Source organism: Brachyistius frenatus, unplaced genomic scaffold (assembly GCF_029030835.1).
Source record: "Brachyistius frenatus isolate BFR_SWC_R1_liver_20210118 unplaced genomic scaffold, ASM2903083v1 Contig_153, whole genome shotgun sequence".
In the NCBI taxonomy this organism is placed as follows: domain Eukaryota; kingdom Metazoa; phylum Chordata; class Actinopteri; family Embiotocidae; genus Brachyistius; species Brachyistius frenatus.
In genome coordinates this window covers 532,251-550,289 of record NW_027210752.1, presented here as the reverse complement: position 1 = coordinate 550,289, position 18,039 = coordinate 532,251, and positions in this window count along the sequence as shown.

Below are 18,039 nucleotides of genomic sequence, written 5' to 3'. Positions count from 1 at the left end.
AATCTCTTGGCTGCATGCCGTGAAATGGGGCTTATTAAGAGTTTAACCGAGATCAGCCCAAACCTGATCTGAGCCGTGCAAAGGAAAAGGGAATTCGCTCACCTGCAAAAAAAAAAAAAAAAAAAAAAAGAAGTCTCAAAATCACAAGAACTGGGTGGCATAAGGGGTTGATGTCAGTCAGCAGAGGCTGTGCTGTACACCGGCTACACACACTCTCCCTTCTGTCTCTGGGATACATCATCTGTTAACCGCTAATTAGAAACTAGAGAGAAAAGATGGATTTGAAGTTTCAATTGGAACTGGTCCCAGTATGATATCTCACAGGGCTTAAAGGGATGGACTTCTGAGCCTCATGCGCCCCAAACTCTTGTCTCCTCACATTACTCTCACGTTGCCTGCTTGCAATTGAAAAAAGGAATGACTGCATCCTTCCTCAGTGCAAATTATAAACTTAAAACACAACATTATATCATCATCCACACCTAATAATTTACTTGTTTTTGTAGCTTCGAAATAACTGTTATGAGCAGTTTGTTGTAGCTGCAACGTTCTCAGACCAAAAGCAATATTTCTACCTGTGCTTTTTCTGCTTTGTTGAGTCAAAATGTCTGCTGTGAATCTAGATACATGTACAGTACAAAAACACCTTGTGCTGGCATTTGTCATCAACAAATAATTGCATGCACAGTTCATGTTGCAACAAAAATTAAGATGCATGTTCAAATCACACATGCCCAAATATTCACAAATACATTAAACTCCCACTTGCCTGTCTGTAATGAGGCGATGTTATCACACCTCTGTCTGATGGTTCCTTCTGGCCAAACAGCCTGTCATCGAGGCCTCATCTCAACCAGACACACATCCTCCAAACGTAGCTTTAATTTCTGTTTATCAACCCGAGATATGTACGGTAACCCGTGTGTCTCCTCCCCCAATCTTTAATGCTTTAAATTCTCATTAGACAACTTAAAGAAGGTGAAGGAAAGGCTGATTGCAGAAGGGTTTTGAGTCAAGAGCAGAACTAAGTGACACTGAAAGGCATATGTCAAGGCTGTGTGGTGTTTTTTTGCAGCCTAATTAAATTTTGATATGACATGTACACAAACTGATGGAAAGATACTGTAGTATATATTTTCTAATTTCAGGAAACATGAAATGAGGAGAAACTGGGCTCATTTATGACTATAAATCAGAACACTTACGTAGGTGTTTTTGATTTTCAACGCTTTATTTTTTTTCTCAAACTGCACAGTTTTGTGGTTATATATATTTCAAAGTAAGACTGAATCAAACATGTTGGTAATATCCAGTTTCATCTTGGGGTGTGTGAACAAAAGTGATTCACTGCCTGTATCAGCCTCCATTAAATCCATGCCAGGATACTCCACTTGGCCAAGCACTAACCTCCTGTTGCACTCATAAAACATCCAAACCCTCAGATAACATTTGAGCAAAATATTTTTTCTCCATTATAAAAAAAAGGATGAAATACCTTACTTTATCAGAATGTCAAGCAAAACACTGAGCAATTTGCTTCACTAACACTAAAGACAACGTGTTTTCAAACTTGGGATGTAGCAACTTTTTTTCCATTTGTTCAAAGATTGGATTGCATTTTAGAACAATCCCTTTCTTTTACGAGAAAACAAACGCACACGGTCACACACAGGCATCAGTGCCAACACACGCACGCACGCACGCTGAGGGTTTTTTGTGTAATTGAAAATGGGTTTGCGTTCAGTAGATGGAATTCCATCTTCCTGCCTTCAATTCCATCACCGGGATGGAGCAGATTTCACTGTGTCTGCCTGTAAAATGCATCATGTCTGTAGAGAGGAGACGACTTATTGATAACAGAACATGTTATACTTAGTATTTATGAAATGCCTCCTCAGGGCTATTTTCTGAGGCTGAGCGGCCCGCTTTTAGGGTGCAGCGAAAACAGGAAAGATGGGTGAACGTGAGACAGGTCGTGTCACGTGAGCTATGAAGCTGTTATGTTGTTTGAATCTAAAATTACTACACTCTGCGGGCAGCTTTTATCCCTGGGTGTACATGCATGTGCTTGAATGCACTTGGAGGAAGATGAGACGAGCTGTGAGGCGAGAGCGAAGGCATTTGAGAGATGAAGTGCTGTGTGTTAAATCCTGTGCATGCTGAGGGTACGCACCTGGTGCAAAACCCACAGAACATTAAAGCACAACAGCCATAAAAGTGGCGACCAGTCATTTTTTTTCCCATGTGCAGCTTTCCTACCCTGTCCCCTCCAGCCAGCTGAGCCACTCAGGCTCAAAGTTTGAGTACGTGAAGCCTGACATGGACAAGGCACCATGCAGTGAACACGAAAGGCTAAAGCAAACACCCAGGCGCTGACAAACACACACTTACTCAGGCAAACCCACTTGTACACACACACACACACACACACACACACACACACACACACACACACACACACACACACACACACACACACACACACACACACACACACACACACACACACACACACACACACACACACATTTTGCTTTAATGTGTCTCACACGCTCATTCCTCTGTTTTGACTAAAAAAAGAGGCTCAAAACACAAAACCAACAGTGCACACACTCCTTGCTATGCCGCACTTCTTCTCCACTATAAAAATTCCGTTCATCTCAATAAAGGAGAAGAGGGGAGCGCCGGCACCAGATTGTGTGTGGCACCTCCGCCACCTTGCATTTCTGATGGTGCCAACCAATCTGTCTGTCTGACGAAAATTCATGCAGGTACCCCTTTTAAAGAGGAAGAGGAGGAAGAAAGGTCATGTTTGAATAATGAATCAGTGCGGGGAGTGAACTGCGGCCCCAGTGTCTATCCGAGTTCTGCATTTCTTTTTCCAGGTAGGAAAAACAGTGACCACAGGTTCATTGTCTGTCACACTGAACTGAGTTTAAACTATAAAGCTAGGCCAATGTCACCCAAAAAGAAACACAGGGAAAGAGATACAAACATAAAATAAATTATATTCATGTCATTCTGAAGCCTTACATACCTACCAAACAAATGACAGATAGCAGTGATGATGACTGTGATATTATGGCATTGTTCAGTGGTATGAGCAGAAGGTCAGACTCTGTCCTGACCAAAATAAGCTATTATCTAGCAGGGTGAGATGGTCCACTGGGGCTCGGGGCTCATCAGTGTAAAGGACGGAGAGGGAGGTCGCAGACGACAGATACAGTAGGCAGGTCGAGGTGGCCCAGACTGGCAATAACAACCCATACACGTGTAGATGGGTGTCATGAGGAACGGTCGGGGCTACGTGGCATCCTCTGTTCTGGCACAGACAGTGACGATGCGTCTCATTTAGTTCTGTGTCACAGCTTCAAATCTTTTGCTGAAGCTACAGTCAGTGAAATATTTTTTTTCTTAATATGCTGCCATATATCACAGCTGTGCAAACCATATATTCTAAAAGAAATCCTTACATGTACAGAAAGAAAGCAAAAAACACACACACTTTGTACACTCACATATAGTACTCTTACATGCAAGTGCTCTTGTGTAGTATTTCAATTTCGATGGAGTAGTGTCTGCTGTTACCGGAAATAACCATAGCATTTGAATGCATCACCTGCCAACATGTGAGATGGCCTTAAATCATTTTATCCTGTAATGAACATGTTTTCCCTCAAAAAAACAACATGAATTTCACTTGACCGCATGACACATGTGATTGTGTACATGGGAAATGTGTGGTTTTGGAATATTTTCATGGTGTTACATGTGAAGCCCATGTAGATTCCCATGTGAAAACGTATCCACGTTTTCCCAATGTTATCATATGATGTAAGATGTGGTAAACGTGTCATACATGTGATTACATTTGTCCAATGTGAAAAACTTGTGTGTTTTTTCCTGTTAGGATTTGTTCCCTCTTTTCAACATACACAACAATCCTACTGGTGTTTTTTATTCAACATCAGTATAGTGGTATTTAATATTTAGGTATTTGGACGCTGCAATTTGAAAATACTTTAAATCGGTGGTCCCTCCCATTTCACTAGATAGCTAAGATGGCGACTGTTGAGTGTGGAAAGTGACCAGCGTTTCACACTAGAGTTTTGGATCAATATGAGTGCACGTCCAGGTTCTTGTACCACACTGCATGTGTCCATACTTGTCAGTCTGAACGCACTAATGCACTCAAAACAGATACGCAAGTATGCCATTTGGAACACATCTAAAAGAAATTTGTGGCAGGATTTTCCACTAAACATTGCATTTGTAACTGAATTATTTATAAAATCAAACCAACACCTGATTACAGCAAAATAAAAAACAAAACAGTGTTTTTTAAAAAAAAATTTTTTTACGTATAACTCAGTACAGCTCCTTTCCACCACCTCCGTCTTTTAGTCTTGATTCAACGCTGGTGCTCCTCATTCACGAGTCACAGGTATGTTGGAGTTTAATAAACAGCACACAGTTCAGGAGTTTGAAGATGACAATGGATTTAATCAGCCATCTCCAGAATTGAGAAGTGGCCTCCAGTGGTCAAGAGCACGAGGAGTTTGTGATTCTCTACGCAATGATGAATTATTATAGAAGCAGAGGGAAGGTAAAAATCCATATGTGGTGATGTGACAGTAGTTATATATTGTGTGCTTGGTATTATGTTTGATCAAGCTGAGGGACTGAGTGCTTATGCCGGCAAAAAAAAAAATCAGCTTACAACATGCTGTACATTTACAGTTTCCATGAAGTAACAGCAGGTATTTCATCAGCTGTTCGACTTTAACAGCTTGTCTTTGCATGATCCTCCACTGAGGTATTAAAGTAATAAAGTGGAGTGACTCAACTTAATGTGCAAACCCCCTTGTAGGAATATAAGGTAAAAGAGGAATGGAGTTCTACTTTTAAGGCTTGACCCCGTTCCCTTGTAATACTGCATTCAGCAAGACAAGACTACAGCTCATCCTAATTATTTCTAACTGATGGGCCAATCCATCATAAGAGACAGCCTGAAAGAGGGAAGGAGGAGGAGGAGGTGGTGGTGGTGGGGAAGGACAGGAAGAACTCACGCTGAGGCTCAACCACTCTTCCAATAGAGGATCTCTCCTCTCTGTGGTTCTTCTTTTGTTTTTCCTTTGAAAATCTTTGACATCGCTTTCCAACAGTTGTTTCCTGCTCCCGGTACAAAAAACCTGCCTTCTTTTTGTGTCACTGTGGGGTACATTTGGCAGGGTGCAGCGCAAGTCGATAGCACAAACACACGTAGCCGTCATTGTCATAGATTATAATGCACAAGCAAGCAGTCTTCTGTCAGAATGAATCAATGCGAATTCAGAGGTTCTTCATATGAGGATTCCATGACTAATGTCCACAGTCCAGGCACATCGGGTCATTAAATTCAGATTTATAAGATTGATATCAATACTTATCAAAACACTAACGCCCCCTTACGCCATCAAAGGCCCCAGGCACCTATTCTCCACTCATGAAGAGTGAGAGAGAGAGAGAGAGAGAGAGAGAGAGATGGCTAGAGTCAGAGAATAAGACAAGAGTGCAAGAAACGGAGAGGACAGATAGAGAGAAAAATTTGCTCAGCCACAGCAGCAGTGTGATCCACCATCGCAGCATTAGCTGACATCTCCTGATAACAATAGTAAGGTATTAATCAGTATTCAGAGCATAGCTGAGGGCTGCACTACTCCTTTATCACAGCAGCAACTGTGGCCTTCCTCTAAAGGTAAGGTTAAAATGGAGATTACGCTTTGTTCCTGCGCACCTCCTCTAATGAACCTTATCTCCCCGCGCTACCCATCACTTCATTCTGTCTTGCTCACACAGAATAACACACCTTCTGCCCTCTTTTCCCCTCTCTGGAGGAAAACAGAGAAAGGCTCTCTCTTTTCGAGTGCAATGGGCCAGTCACCCTGTTGTCTCCTTCATTTCCGCTTTGAGTCATTCACACAGCGGTGTTTATACTTCTTGACCGTTTTGAGGCATCACTGCCCAGCGTCAAAATAGTGAGTTAAAACACACATCTATGAACTCACTTACTCAGAATGCTTAATAATTGATTGGTGCTTTCTTGCAACATGAAAAGGTAAAACACACTCGTGCAAACCAGTAAACAATGTCAACAGCCGCAAAGAAAATCAATTCATTCAGACTAATTAAACCGTTCTGTTGCCAGTGTTATCGGTCTCTCATGCAAAGCAATAAACCAATTTGCATGTGTGCTAAATTACTGCTGTTAGATGTTACAGAAAATCACACAGCAAACACTTGAAGGTGAAGAAATAATTTACTTGAGTTTGAAAACATGTTGCACTGACTTCATCTCATATTTGAAGAGACAGGAGTTGAGTGCAGAAGCTTAAATTGAGCTTGTTTGAAATGTAATTATTATGGTGGCGCACCAAAAGTTGGTGATTTTTTAACCAAGGTACTCAGAACTTCATGGTCACAGCCAGTCGATGCTGCTCACTGCATGTACTAAAAGATGGATACAAAAAACTAACTGGACCAGCTGTGTTCCTGAATTTTCAGACCTGTACAGTAACAAATTGTCATCATATAAAGACCATTAAATGAAAAACATCCTAATGTGAGCCTGACAAAAAAAACATGTTTTTGAAACTGAAATTTCTACTTTCAGCAACATTACCATTGTAGCTAAACTGTGGTAGTGGTAAATACTGCAGCTGAACAACTTGCAATGCAAAACTTCTGTTTTCCTGCTTGTCAGTATGGCTTAAGACTTTCAAATTTAAAGGTGCATCTTAGATTAGTTTGCAACTAGCTAGTAACTATAAACTTAAAGAGGTATTTTACAGTGCAACCCAATCCTGTTAAAAAAAACAAAACGTGATTGTGCATGTGTGAAGAGCATTCCCATGTGAAACATGTTCCCCATTTTATCATATGTTGCAACATGTGCACCGTGTTATACATGTGGTGACAGGGGGAAAACATTACACTTATTTCTGTAAGTGCAGTATCCAATAAATGCTAAATGCCAAAAAGAAATCTTTAAAATATGCATTTGAACAACCTTACTGTCCAGACAGACAGTTTTCAGCTCTCAGACAGTTAAATTTCTTGTCTTTTGGACCACAAACTGGGGCAACAACAGCCGTCTTTACACCCGGGTATAAATATGTCACACAGTGATGGCACATCATGCCACAACTTAGGAGCTTCAGAAAGCTGTTTGTACATGAAGTTGAACACTTTCAGTACATCAGCTCTGTGATCCTCACGACCAATGACAGGCTGCTGAAGAGGAGCTATTAAACACACCTAGGCTGTTTTTTCCTCTTTGATATGAACAGTAAAAAACTGAAGGGGCTGAGGCAGCATACTGTTCATACAGATAGAATCACATCTGCACTATGATAACACATTTCCCTCGTGTATTTTTTGACACATTATTGCCCACTTTCAGAACGGACATTACATTTGAATTATAGGTGCACTCATTGTAATTATGTGATTACCTCGTGTTTGTGTCTCTCCACACAAAGTGGTTATCTGGATGAAACTGGCAAAGTCCAAAGAAGTAATATTAGAGAAAGTTGTAATTTCCGTAATTTCTATCTTTGGGCTCGACAATACAAAAACATGCTTTCACCTTTTTTTAAGCCTTTGTACAGCCTTCTTATTTCTCAAAATGAAAGTGCTAGTGCTGCCACTTAAGGTCTGATGTTGCAATTTGAGTATTTACCTGTCTGCTCCAATGATTGCCATCCCATTGTACTCATTGTTTCTCCTTTCAGGAATCATCTGTCTGTAAACCGAAGTGTCTTCCCAAGCTACAGTGGATTCAGATTTTAGGAAAACACTGCAGAGTCATGCATCACAAGCAAAAATATCAGGTGTGATGTGAATAATAAAAGAAAACCAGAAGAATGTTGTATATTTCTTACTTTCTAATTTTACTTTAGATCACCAGCCTTGGATGTTGAACTATATCGGCAACAACACCACTGTTACAAGTGTCAACATAAAAAAAAATCCATCTGTCTTACTCTGACTTTTAAACCTAATCCGAAACATGGAGGTCACATCCCAAAAAATTTTAAATTCTGCCACTACTAGTTTAAGGACGTGGTCATGAGCCAACCCACTATCACGGCAAAGTGTTTGCCACACCTGTCAGCCCACGAGACTTCATCACGTCAGTCTTTTGCCTGGTGTAGGAGTGAAAAGTGTGGTGCTTCAGGTTTGGGCACAAAAACCATGTGGCTAGGTTCAGGAAACGATGCTGGTTTGGTTTAAGCTAAATAATTTTTTATTAAGTTAAATATGTTAACATTATGTACATAACTTACTGACATTGCTTAAAAGAAATCCACGTCCTCAGACTCAAACACCAGTTACTAATTCTGTTTGTTCCATCCGACCACCCCTGACCTTCTCCCTACTTACACTTCTCTTTGTACTTTTTGTACTCTTTGTATTTCCTCACATGACCTCCTTCTTCGACTCCCGGTCATACATGCGTGCACTTTTTATGCTTGACAAGCGACACTGACATGGTAACCTTGAAGGCTTCAATTAGACTCCAATGAAAACCAATGGGTGACGTCATTGGTTGCTATTTCCATCTTTAGTCTATAGTTGAAACACTCAGTGGAGCTGAGAGGAGCTGCAGAGATGGAGATATCTCTGGTGGTTCGACACTGAAGTGACCCCTTTCACATTGCACCAAGTTATTTGATCTATCATTATCATAAACATATTGATTAGTGCAGCTTTAAGGACTGGAGAAGGGAGGGAGAAGAACATTAACTTTTAAAAGGAAAACTCCACAGATTTAACACATCAAAGCCGGTGCTTGGGATACTCTGTTTCATATCTGTAAAAAGTTTTGTGGCTCTAGGGAGCTGCGTGAAATGACTTCAAGTGAATGTCACTTGAGTCCGTGTTGGTAGACCTGACGACTACAAGTCTAAAAAAAAAAAAAAAAAGTCTTGGGGGTGGAATTAAAAAGATATGAGCTAACCAGACCTTTGTTGCCCACTCTTCATCTGTGCATAGCATTAGAGCCCCGGCCAGGTTTTGTGAGGAAAAAAAAGGTGTAGAATAAAAATAAATGTCTGTAGTTCTGCTTTGTCATTTAGTAATTAAAAAAAAAGTTTATTGTGAGTCCAACAGTGTTATAGGAGTTGTAAATCTAAGAGTTCCTGTTGGGAAATCAGTCGTGGAGGAGGTGGTAAATGTTTCACGTCTTTTTCCTCCAGCTCGGTCTGATCTGTTGTTTCAGTCACCGGTCTCTGTGTGCCATCACAAACCGGCTCAAATGTAGAGCTCCGTGTATAATTTGCATTTAAAAAACTGTAAAAAAGAAAAGCCTGTTGCTTCTGCTTCAAGGGGCATATCTGTCGTACATGCACTATTGTTCACAAAGAATATCAGTGAAAACACTCAAGTCATTTCTCTGCATGAATGCCCTTTGAAACCAACAGGCTTCATATGAATTCTAAAGCACTCTAGGTGCTCCACTCCTCACTTTCTCTCTGGAACCACTCAGATACAGAGCTGGCATGATAAATCTATATGTACATCTGCCAAACCATCCCTGTCTCCTCTACACCCCCCCCTCCCCTCCTCCCACTCCACCCCGGCTCTCAGTCCCATTCTCATTTGATTTGGGGTGTAATCGCGGGTGCAGATCTGTGGAAGGGTGTGGAGAGGAGCGATTGCCGTGCTCCACTGAGTACTGACTGAGGATGAGATAGAAGAGAACAGAGCCCAGGAGACGGCATGCTGCTATTGATGGTTACCTAGACTCACACCTAGCTCCGAGCGCGCCACAGTGCCAACGGGAAGCTGAGGATGGCTTTGCCAGTTTAAGTCTCTCCTGCTTTGCTTCCTTCCCTCTTGTTCTCTGTGTCTGTCACACTTGATTTTCTCCCCATGGTAACTTCTTATTCTCTTTTCATCCCTCCGATTTCCTCTCCCCTGTTTTTGCTTTTCTTCACTTTCTTTCATCCTCTATTTGACAATCGACTAGTACAAATAACAAAAAATATCCTCATTTATTTATCTGTTATCCCCATACTGTCAATAGATGCTAATAACTCTGTTATCTATCTATCTATCTATCTATCTATCTATCTATCTATCTATCTATCTATCTATCTATCTATCTATCTATCTATCTATCTATCTATCTATCTATCTATCTATCTATCTATCTATCTATCTATCTATCTATCTATCTATCTATCTATCTATCTATCTATCTATCTATCTATCTATCTATCTATCTATCTATCTATCTATCTATCTATCTATCTATCTATCTATCTATCGGTAAAATTCAATATTGCTCTCAGTGTCTTTTGCTTCCACACTCTCTCCACAAGCATGCATTTTCAATTTGATGTGGACTTAGTTCCTGCAGATTTATCCTTGCTCGGGCTCGAGTTACCAATTACCATGGCAGGTGCCTTCACATTTTCGATTTCACATTCACTTGGCTAGAAAAGAAAACCCAAATATGTGTGAATACACACTGCAGACGGGCGGCGGGATGATTCTTTTTTTTTCCCCAAGTGTTGCCATGTCGAGGCTTTGCGTGCCCATCAGGGAGCCAGCCAACCTCGAATGCAGGGAAAAGTTCACAGGTTCTCTCAGCGAGGCTGACATGTTTTGTGCTCGCTCATGATGTAACACTAGCTGTATGGTTTACTATCATGACGCTGTATTTCCTTTCGATGACAGTGGTGAGCCTCAAAACTGTAACAATTTCTGCAGTGCGAGGCGGTAATCAAGTCCTCCAAACTGCACAATTACTCCAACAGCTGAATGTTAAAGTGCCATCAGCCCCCTGTGGTTCCATGCCAACGCACTGAGCATAGCCTATAATTATAGTAAAGACACAAAGTGAAGTGCCAACGGACAGAGGAAAATATTCAGTGACCTCTGCTGTGTGTGTTCCTTAACAATTAAAATCCCAACATGCCACAGCACATACCAATCCGACATACTGGGTTATGAGCCTTAATTGCATGATTTTGACATGCAAAGCTTCACCTAAATTGTCTCCCATAAGACATTTACTGGTTTTGTGTGCGATAAATATTCTAAGTAAGTCTATTTTGCTGAGGTGAATATACAGACTCAGCTCCCTACTCTCCGTTGTGGCCTTGAGATCCACACGAGAGATTCAGGAGGGAAAAGATTTGGAGTCTGGGAGCCGTTGCTCTGCAGGACACTCCAGGCCTTCACAGGAAATGATTTATTCAGGAAGTAAGTGTAGCAGCGGGCCATGGGGCCTCCCCTGCCGTCATTTAGGTGCATGCGCCTGCTTCATTTATCCTCCCCTTTTTATTGATTAATTCATGGCCCTGATTAAAGTTTCACCAGTTGCCAATTGTCCTTCACAACGTCTGACTCCCCTGTCGATCCAGAGCCAGTGGGGACGAGTGCCCTCCTGGTAATGGGAGAAAAAAGACGCCACTGCTCTGGGTCGTTTACTCCCTCATCACAGATGGAGCTGGTCCAAGAGATCTCTTCTCTGAATATTTAAAAAATTTCAGCACATTATAATCTTTCTTTTTTTGGTTACCCAGTGAGAGATCACTTTAATATTGATGATATGGTAATTCATCAATAATTGCGGGCTTCTGGAATAACAGCCCACATATGGGCAGAGGAGAGTATCAATTAACCAGTCAATCATTTCTCACTTAGACTGCGTAGTGATTCTGCATTAGTCAAAGGGATTTCGCCATACGTTGGACACTGATTAAGTACTATATAACAAAATATCCAGTCTTCATAGAGCTGAGATTTACCTCATTATTCATTAGGCCTTGAAGAGACTCAGGCAGGAAAAATAATTTAAAGGTAGATGCAAATGATTTTTTAAGCTAATTATGCAGCATGCAGCTACACTGAAGTGGAGAAACCTTACAGTGCAGAAAGCTCTAAGAAAAGTAGTGATTTAAGATGTAAATTAAAGTTGGATGGCGGTGTGAGTTGCCTTAATGCGTTTAATGACCGTCTTTGAGATAGAAATAATGCAAGAAAGTAATAAACGTTTGACAAGAAAGTTTTTAGAAACAAGTCAAAGACAAAAACTGTTAGCTGGCAAAGTTTCCCTGAAGTCACAGATGATCTACATGCTCTGTCTCCTGGACTCTGCTTTTCTCTATTTCATGTTCACTTTTCCGGCTATGACATATAAAGCAAGAAAATCCCTCAGACTATGAGGAATCACTTTAATATCTTTGCAATAATAGTGTTAAACCATACAATTATGCCCACACTTGTTTGCCTGATACGCAGTACTTTTCTACTTTGCTGCTGGGAAAGAATTCGCTTCTCCAGAGAAACTGATCAGGCTCTTTCCTTTAACAAGGTGATACAACTCTGTGCTGCACTATCTGCCCACACACATTTGGATGTGAGGAAAGAGAATGCTCATTTCAGTGTTTATGGGTGTCAGCGTGTGGAGGTGTTCGTTGACCCTAATGTGTGCAAGCTTGAGGTAGAACATCAACATCTATTATGAAATCTCACAGCTCATCTTAAGTTATTTATTGTTGTGCCATCAGCTGGGTCTGTTGTAGTTTGTTTTACTGCATGGGAAGCAGTTGGCTACCGGACACCAAACCAGCAAGGGCTTCTCACGTCAGCAGGGCAGGAGTCAAGTTCGAGTGGACTGGCAGCAGACTGGGATTTTAGTCGGTGCTGTCGCTAAATGCCAAACAGAAGTGTTAGTGGATTATTATTTACTTCAGATCATTCTCTGGAGAGCCATCAGGGGAACACACAGAATTACACAAAACGTTACACACTTAGCTTTCATCATAAATTAGACACGTGTCTCACGCAGGCAGTGTGGCTGCTCTAATCTGTTAATATGGACGCCGAAATGGAATAACTCTACGCAGCAACAGGTAACGCACACGCTAAGCATCCATTGTGTCTCAGGCTTCATGTCCAATCTCCAATCATGGCCACTTATAGCTCCAAAAAGCCAAGATGGCAACCGAACTCAAGCCTTCAAAACAGCAGTTCACAAACCCATCTGTGATGTCACATTTGGTTGCCGCTTGGTCCTCAGTCAGATCCACGCCTCACTCCTCCCCAGATTGTTCACACATGGTCACATCTGACTCCAAAAAACAAACAAACAACAAAAACAAAATACTTCTCGCTCTTGTTTGGTCTCAAACTCCAGAGAAAAACTTTAATCTCTTTAGCAGCCAAATGCAACACTATGTTCAAGCGACAACTCAGTCTCTCTGTTGTTTGATTCTGGGCAAATAGTTTTTTTATTTGCTAAAAACAGCTACCTGTTGCTACAGCAGAAATGACTGTTAATAAAACAGATTTAAACTAGATTAATTGACTCCCCAGAGTTGAGGAGAACTCCAATGATTTGCCACTATTTCATATCACACACCCATTACAAAATCACTGTTATTATAAAAATGTTAACTAGTGCAGCTTTAATGTTGTTGTCTTATGCATTGTATGTTAAATCCCAGCAAGATTGCTGAACCACTGACAAATTGATGATCTGTGTGAATTGTAAAAGGACTGAATGCATTGCAGAAGGATTATGTCACATAAACTCTAGCTCAATCCTGTTAAACCACCTTTCTCCTGTTCAGAGCCGGCACAGCAGGGAAGGCTGTCGGACGGGTATTTAATAACTGAAGTGTCATCCAAACCGCAACCCTAAAATTAGTCACCACAGTCAGTTGCCATGGAGAGTATCAGACGGGGCTTTGTCTGTGTGTCAGGGAGAAGCATAAATCCCACAGCCCAGCAATAAAAGATGCTAGATTAGTAACATGGGAATGCGCTGGATGCATCTTTTCTGTATCTCTACCTCTGCTCACTTTGTTCTCATGTCCTTTCTCACTCCTCTCATTCCAATTTTGTTCTCCTTTCTACCTGCCTTGAAGGGGAAAATGGACTTTTCACTGCTTTTCTGTCATGTTGTCCTTCAGCATGAACATTACTTTTACTCACCTGTCTTCTCCTCATTCCTCTGTCTCTCATTTTCTCTATTTCCAAGGCTTTTTGTCCTCACTTTCATCCTTTCTTTTTCTTTTTCCCTTCCTGCTTCAGTCCTTCTCAGACTAAGGGTTGGATGGCTTTGCCCCTCGCAAAGGCACCATCCCACTGTAAACGAATGAGTCTGTCACACTGCAAACAATCTGCATTCATCATGTCTTATCTGCTCGGGCCTCCACGGCAGCAGTCATGATACCGGGGCAGAGCGAGTGTGTTTGGGCCCGTGGCACGCAGGGTCAAGGTCTACGGCTCAGGGAAATAGTGCGCGGGCTCAAGGCTTATTTGGCGAGCTGGTGTTGGATTCAAGCAGCAGGCTGTGGAGGAGGGGAACAGGCGGCTTGACTTATCCTTGATCCAGGATAACGCTCTTTCTCTCTCGCTCTCTCTGCTTTTCTCAAAATGTGTCTGGAGATAGTTTGCTGACCATGCATGCTCTTTTCCAGCACTGCCAGGCTTCACAATCATCCAGCTGCAGCACACATAGAACACCTGACAGGATAATGGGAGAGCCAGATTCTTAAACCTAAACATAAACAGGTTTAAGTGCCAGTTTGAGAGCTTATCATAATTAATTGTTGAAGTGACTGAGGAGAGACAGTGATGCATAATTACTTTCCCCACCCTGAATCTTTCATTCAGTTAGCAGGCTTCCCTGTGGAGCATGTTCATTCACATCTACCTTAAAAATCCTTCTACATTGAAAAGTTTAGACTGAGAAACAATATGTGTAAAATTAGTGTTTACAGCTGCCGTTCCAGCGAGGCAGAATAAGTCAGACAACATTCATGTGGGAGGTTATTGCTAGTTATCAAAGCAATTACCTGCGACAGAAAAACACAAGCTATTTCTGTAAACAAAAGCAGCACCAAGGAGCTTGTATTGATGGATTCTTGGATGGATATACATTTATTCAGTCAGAAATATGCTTGTCAATATCAGTGGAATAGCTGATGGAGTTACAATAGAGTTTATTGAATCCAATAAAGCATTGGGGCTGAATGTGGATCTGGATTTCATAGCTCATGCCATGTTGTAATGATGCCTAATTTCCCAGAGGGCAACAAAAGATGAAAAGAAATATGTGAAAAACACTGAACAACAAAGACAAATTTCTTATCCTTTAATCTATAATTGACCAAAATGCAGTTTCACAAACTGTTCTGGCATGAAAGACAAAATTTTGGCATCTAAGCGGCTTTGAAATGATAATGACAGCAGGAAAAAAGTGTTTGTGAGTCCGATGTTTTGGAAACAAGATTGAAGGATGGCGCCGGTTTGAAGGTCAAAGCGGCAGCACTGACCGAGCAACAGAGTCACTGACTCCACCTGCTGCCTGACAGACCTGTGGGCTACCTATCACTCATCCAACCGGCGGACGGTCGCACCCAGGGTGACTGGACTACACCTCCCAGCTAGCCACTCTATCACCGTGGACAGCACTCACGGGAGCGTGGGCAGAGGGCGTGTTGGAGGTCGTAGCCAAGTGCACGGCCCAAATGTTCCATCTGGGGACCAGTGCAGGGGGGAACAGAGAAGTCAAGGGTCGGGTGGACATTTTAAATGATTGACTAAACTAGAGCGATGATAACGATGCAGCATGGTGGAGGCAGCACGTTGCAATACTTTCTGAAGATAACGGTTGGTGTAATAATTTGAAATTCTGTCATGGATGTCTGCGGCTGACCACAGAAAACACACACATACCAACACATATGCTTATGTAATTAATATTATTAAACTAAGCAGACTCACAGCAGTTGTGGCTGCAAGCTGTCTAATTAAAATCCCATTTCGGTATTCCTACTTCACATCACCCATCACTGAAACAAAAAGGCAGATGTGTGTTGGGGATCAGAAAAAAAAAACAAAAAAAACCACCTCTCTACAGCATTACATTACCCAAATCAAATTTCCATTTTCCCCTTTTCTGCTTCTGAGTGAATTATATATAATATCCTTGAAATACCAAGCAGGAGTTAATATAAGTGCACTGACTGTGCTGTGATTACTTCTTTTGTTGTGTGTTTGTTTCCTTGTTTTGGTTTTTATTATGATTATTATTCAAATAGCTGAGACGAAGTTTGTCGCTGTGGGAGGGTCATGCAGCGCCACACCAGGAGACTCTGATTTCCAGCATGTCGAGGAAAAAGGCACAAGTTAATGAACGCCTTGAACAATGTTCTTCAGAACAAATTGAGTTAACCTGCGTTTTAATTCAATTTGGTCTTTGATTGAGTTGTTAGCGCTAGCGTTTTCATCCAGCTGCCTGTGTAAATCTACGAGAGCTCAAAACACCGCCTTTATGCCTTTTGTCTCATTTCTGTTTCCTGTGAACGGATTCACTGATGGATGCAATATGAATGACACTTAGCGCAGAGGATGGCCACTGGAGCTGCTCACTGCACTTACAGTGGTATTTGAATGTTTTGTGTCTGCTCATTTGCATCAGTAATTGTAAAAAAAAAAAAAAAACGCTGTGGTGGACAATATCTAAATGTAGAAGTCACTAAACCAATTTTCATTTTACCCTAAATAAGCTCGGTCCTAAAGCTCATGTGGACCGGCTGTAGCAGTTGACAGTGAAACCCACTTCTCTTGACTGATAGGAACACTACTCCACTAATGCATATTTAATTGTGTGAGCCATTGCGATGCTGGAATATTTCAATTACATGCATTATACTTTCCTTTGAGGAACCACTCTGTGTTTAATTTGATTCTGTATAATTACTGTAAAATGAATTTTAATTGTTATATCCAATCTTAAAAATAAATTGGCATATATTCCCTGCTCCCCACAGTGAGGTGGCTTTTCTCATTTTGGATTTGAAACACTGCAATCAGAGTATATTTGGCTAAATGAAGAGAAGGAAGTCCATCTAGATAACTTTGTTTAAGGAAATCATGAGGACAGTTAAGTGGTCTATTAACTCACTTCTGAGAAGCAGAATTTAGCCCAGTGGAAGGCTCATCACAGAGGGATGGAGTCGCACTCAGCTGAGAGTGAATTTGAATGTTAAAATAGGACTCACACCCTTTTGTTATACCAACATCAGACTAATTCTAATTGACCATGTGGTTTCTCCATCCACACCTTGTCAATAGTGTTATGGGCGTCACAGTAATCTCATCATCTGTCATTTTTTTTTTTTTTTTTTTACAGTTGGGTGCCTATCTCTGTTTTTAAAATGATACTGACACTGGGGTCTGTGCTGCTCAATATGAAATTTTCCCCATTAGAAGATGAAATATGCATCACTCTCTCCCTCCCTCTCTTTCTCCATCAACGGTTTCTGTTGTCCGAGTGGATCCAGCAGGTTCCGCTGGGTAGAGATGAGCTTCTCCAATTCGAAAATCAGGAGACACAGCCGCCTCATAATTAGATTTGCTTTCTGTGTGGCGCCAGTCCCTTCAATCTAATCTATTTATGCATTCCCTCTTTCAGGCCTCATTGAGATTCTATCGCCTTGTATTTGTACCCTGCCTGTCAAAATGGCCTTCTTTTCTTCACAATTTTGGGCTCATTTCACTCGCAGAGATGGGCGATGATTGCCCGCTGGTCTCATCGCAAATGCAATGTGCTGGAACTTAAGAGGCTTCTCTTCTCTCTTTAAAAGGCTGGAGTGTGTGTGAGTGTGTGTGAGTGTGTGAGTGTGCGTGTTTGTTTAGCAGCGTGAGACATATGCTTGGCAGTGGGATGTGTTTGTGTTTTTGTGTACCGGTATTCATGTCCTTCCGTCTCGATAGTATTGATGTGGATGACAATAAATAGTCCGTACATGATTGTGTGTGTGTGTGGTGTAGTGCTTGAGTGCTGTGGTGCCAGCAGGGATCAGAGGGAAAGGGTGGATTGTTAAAATAAGATTAACTTCATTGATCCCTGTGAGGCAGAATTGGTTATTACAGATACAAACAGTAGGCAACAAACTGAACATGAGGATATGTGCCATCGTGCCTTAACAGATCTCTTTTTGGCCTAAATCAGTTCTTAAATTCACAAAC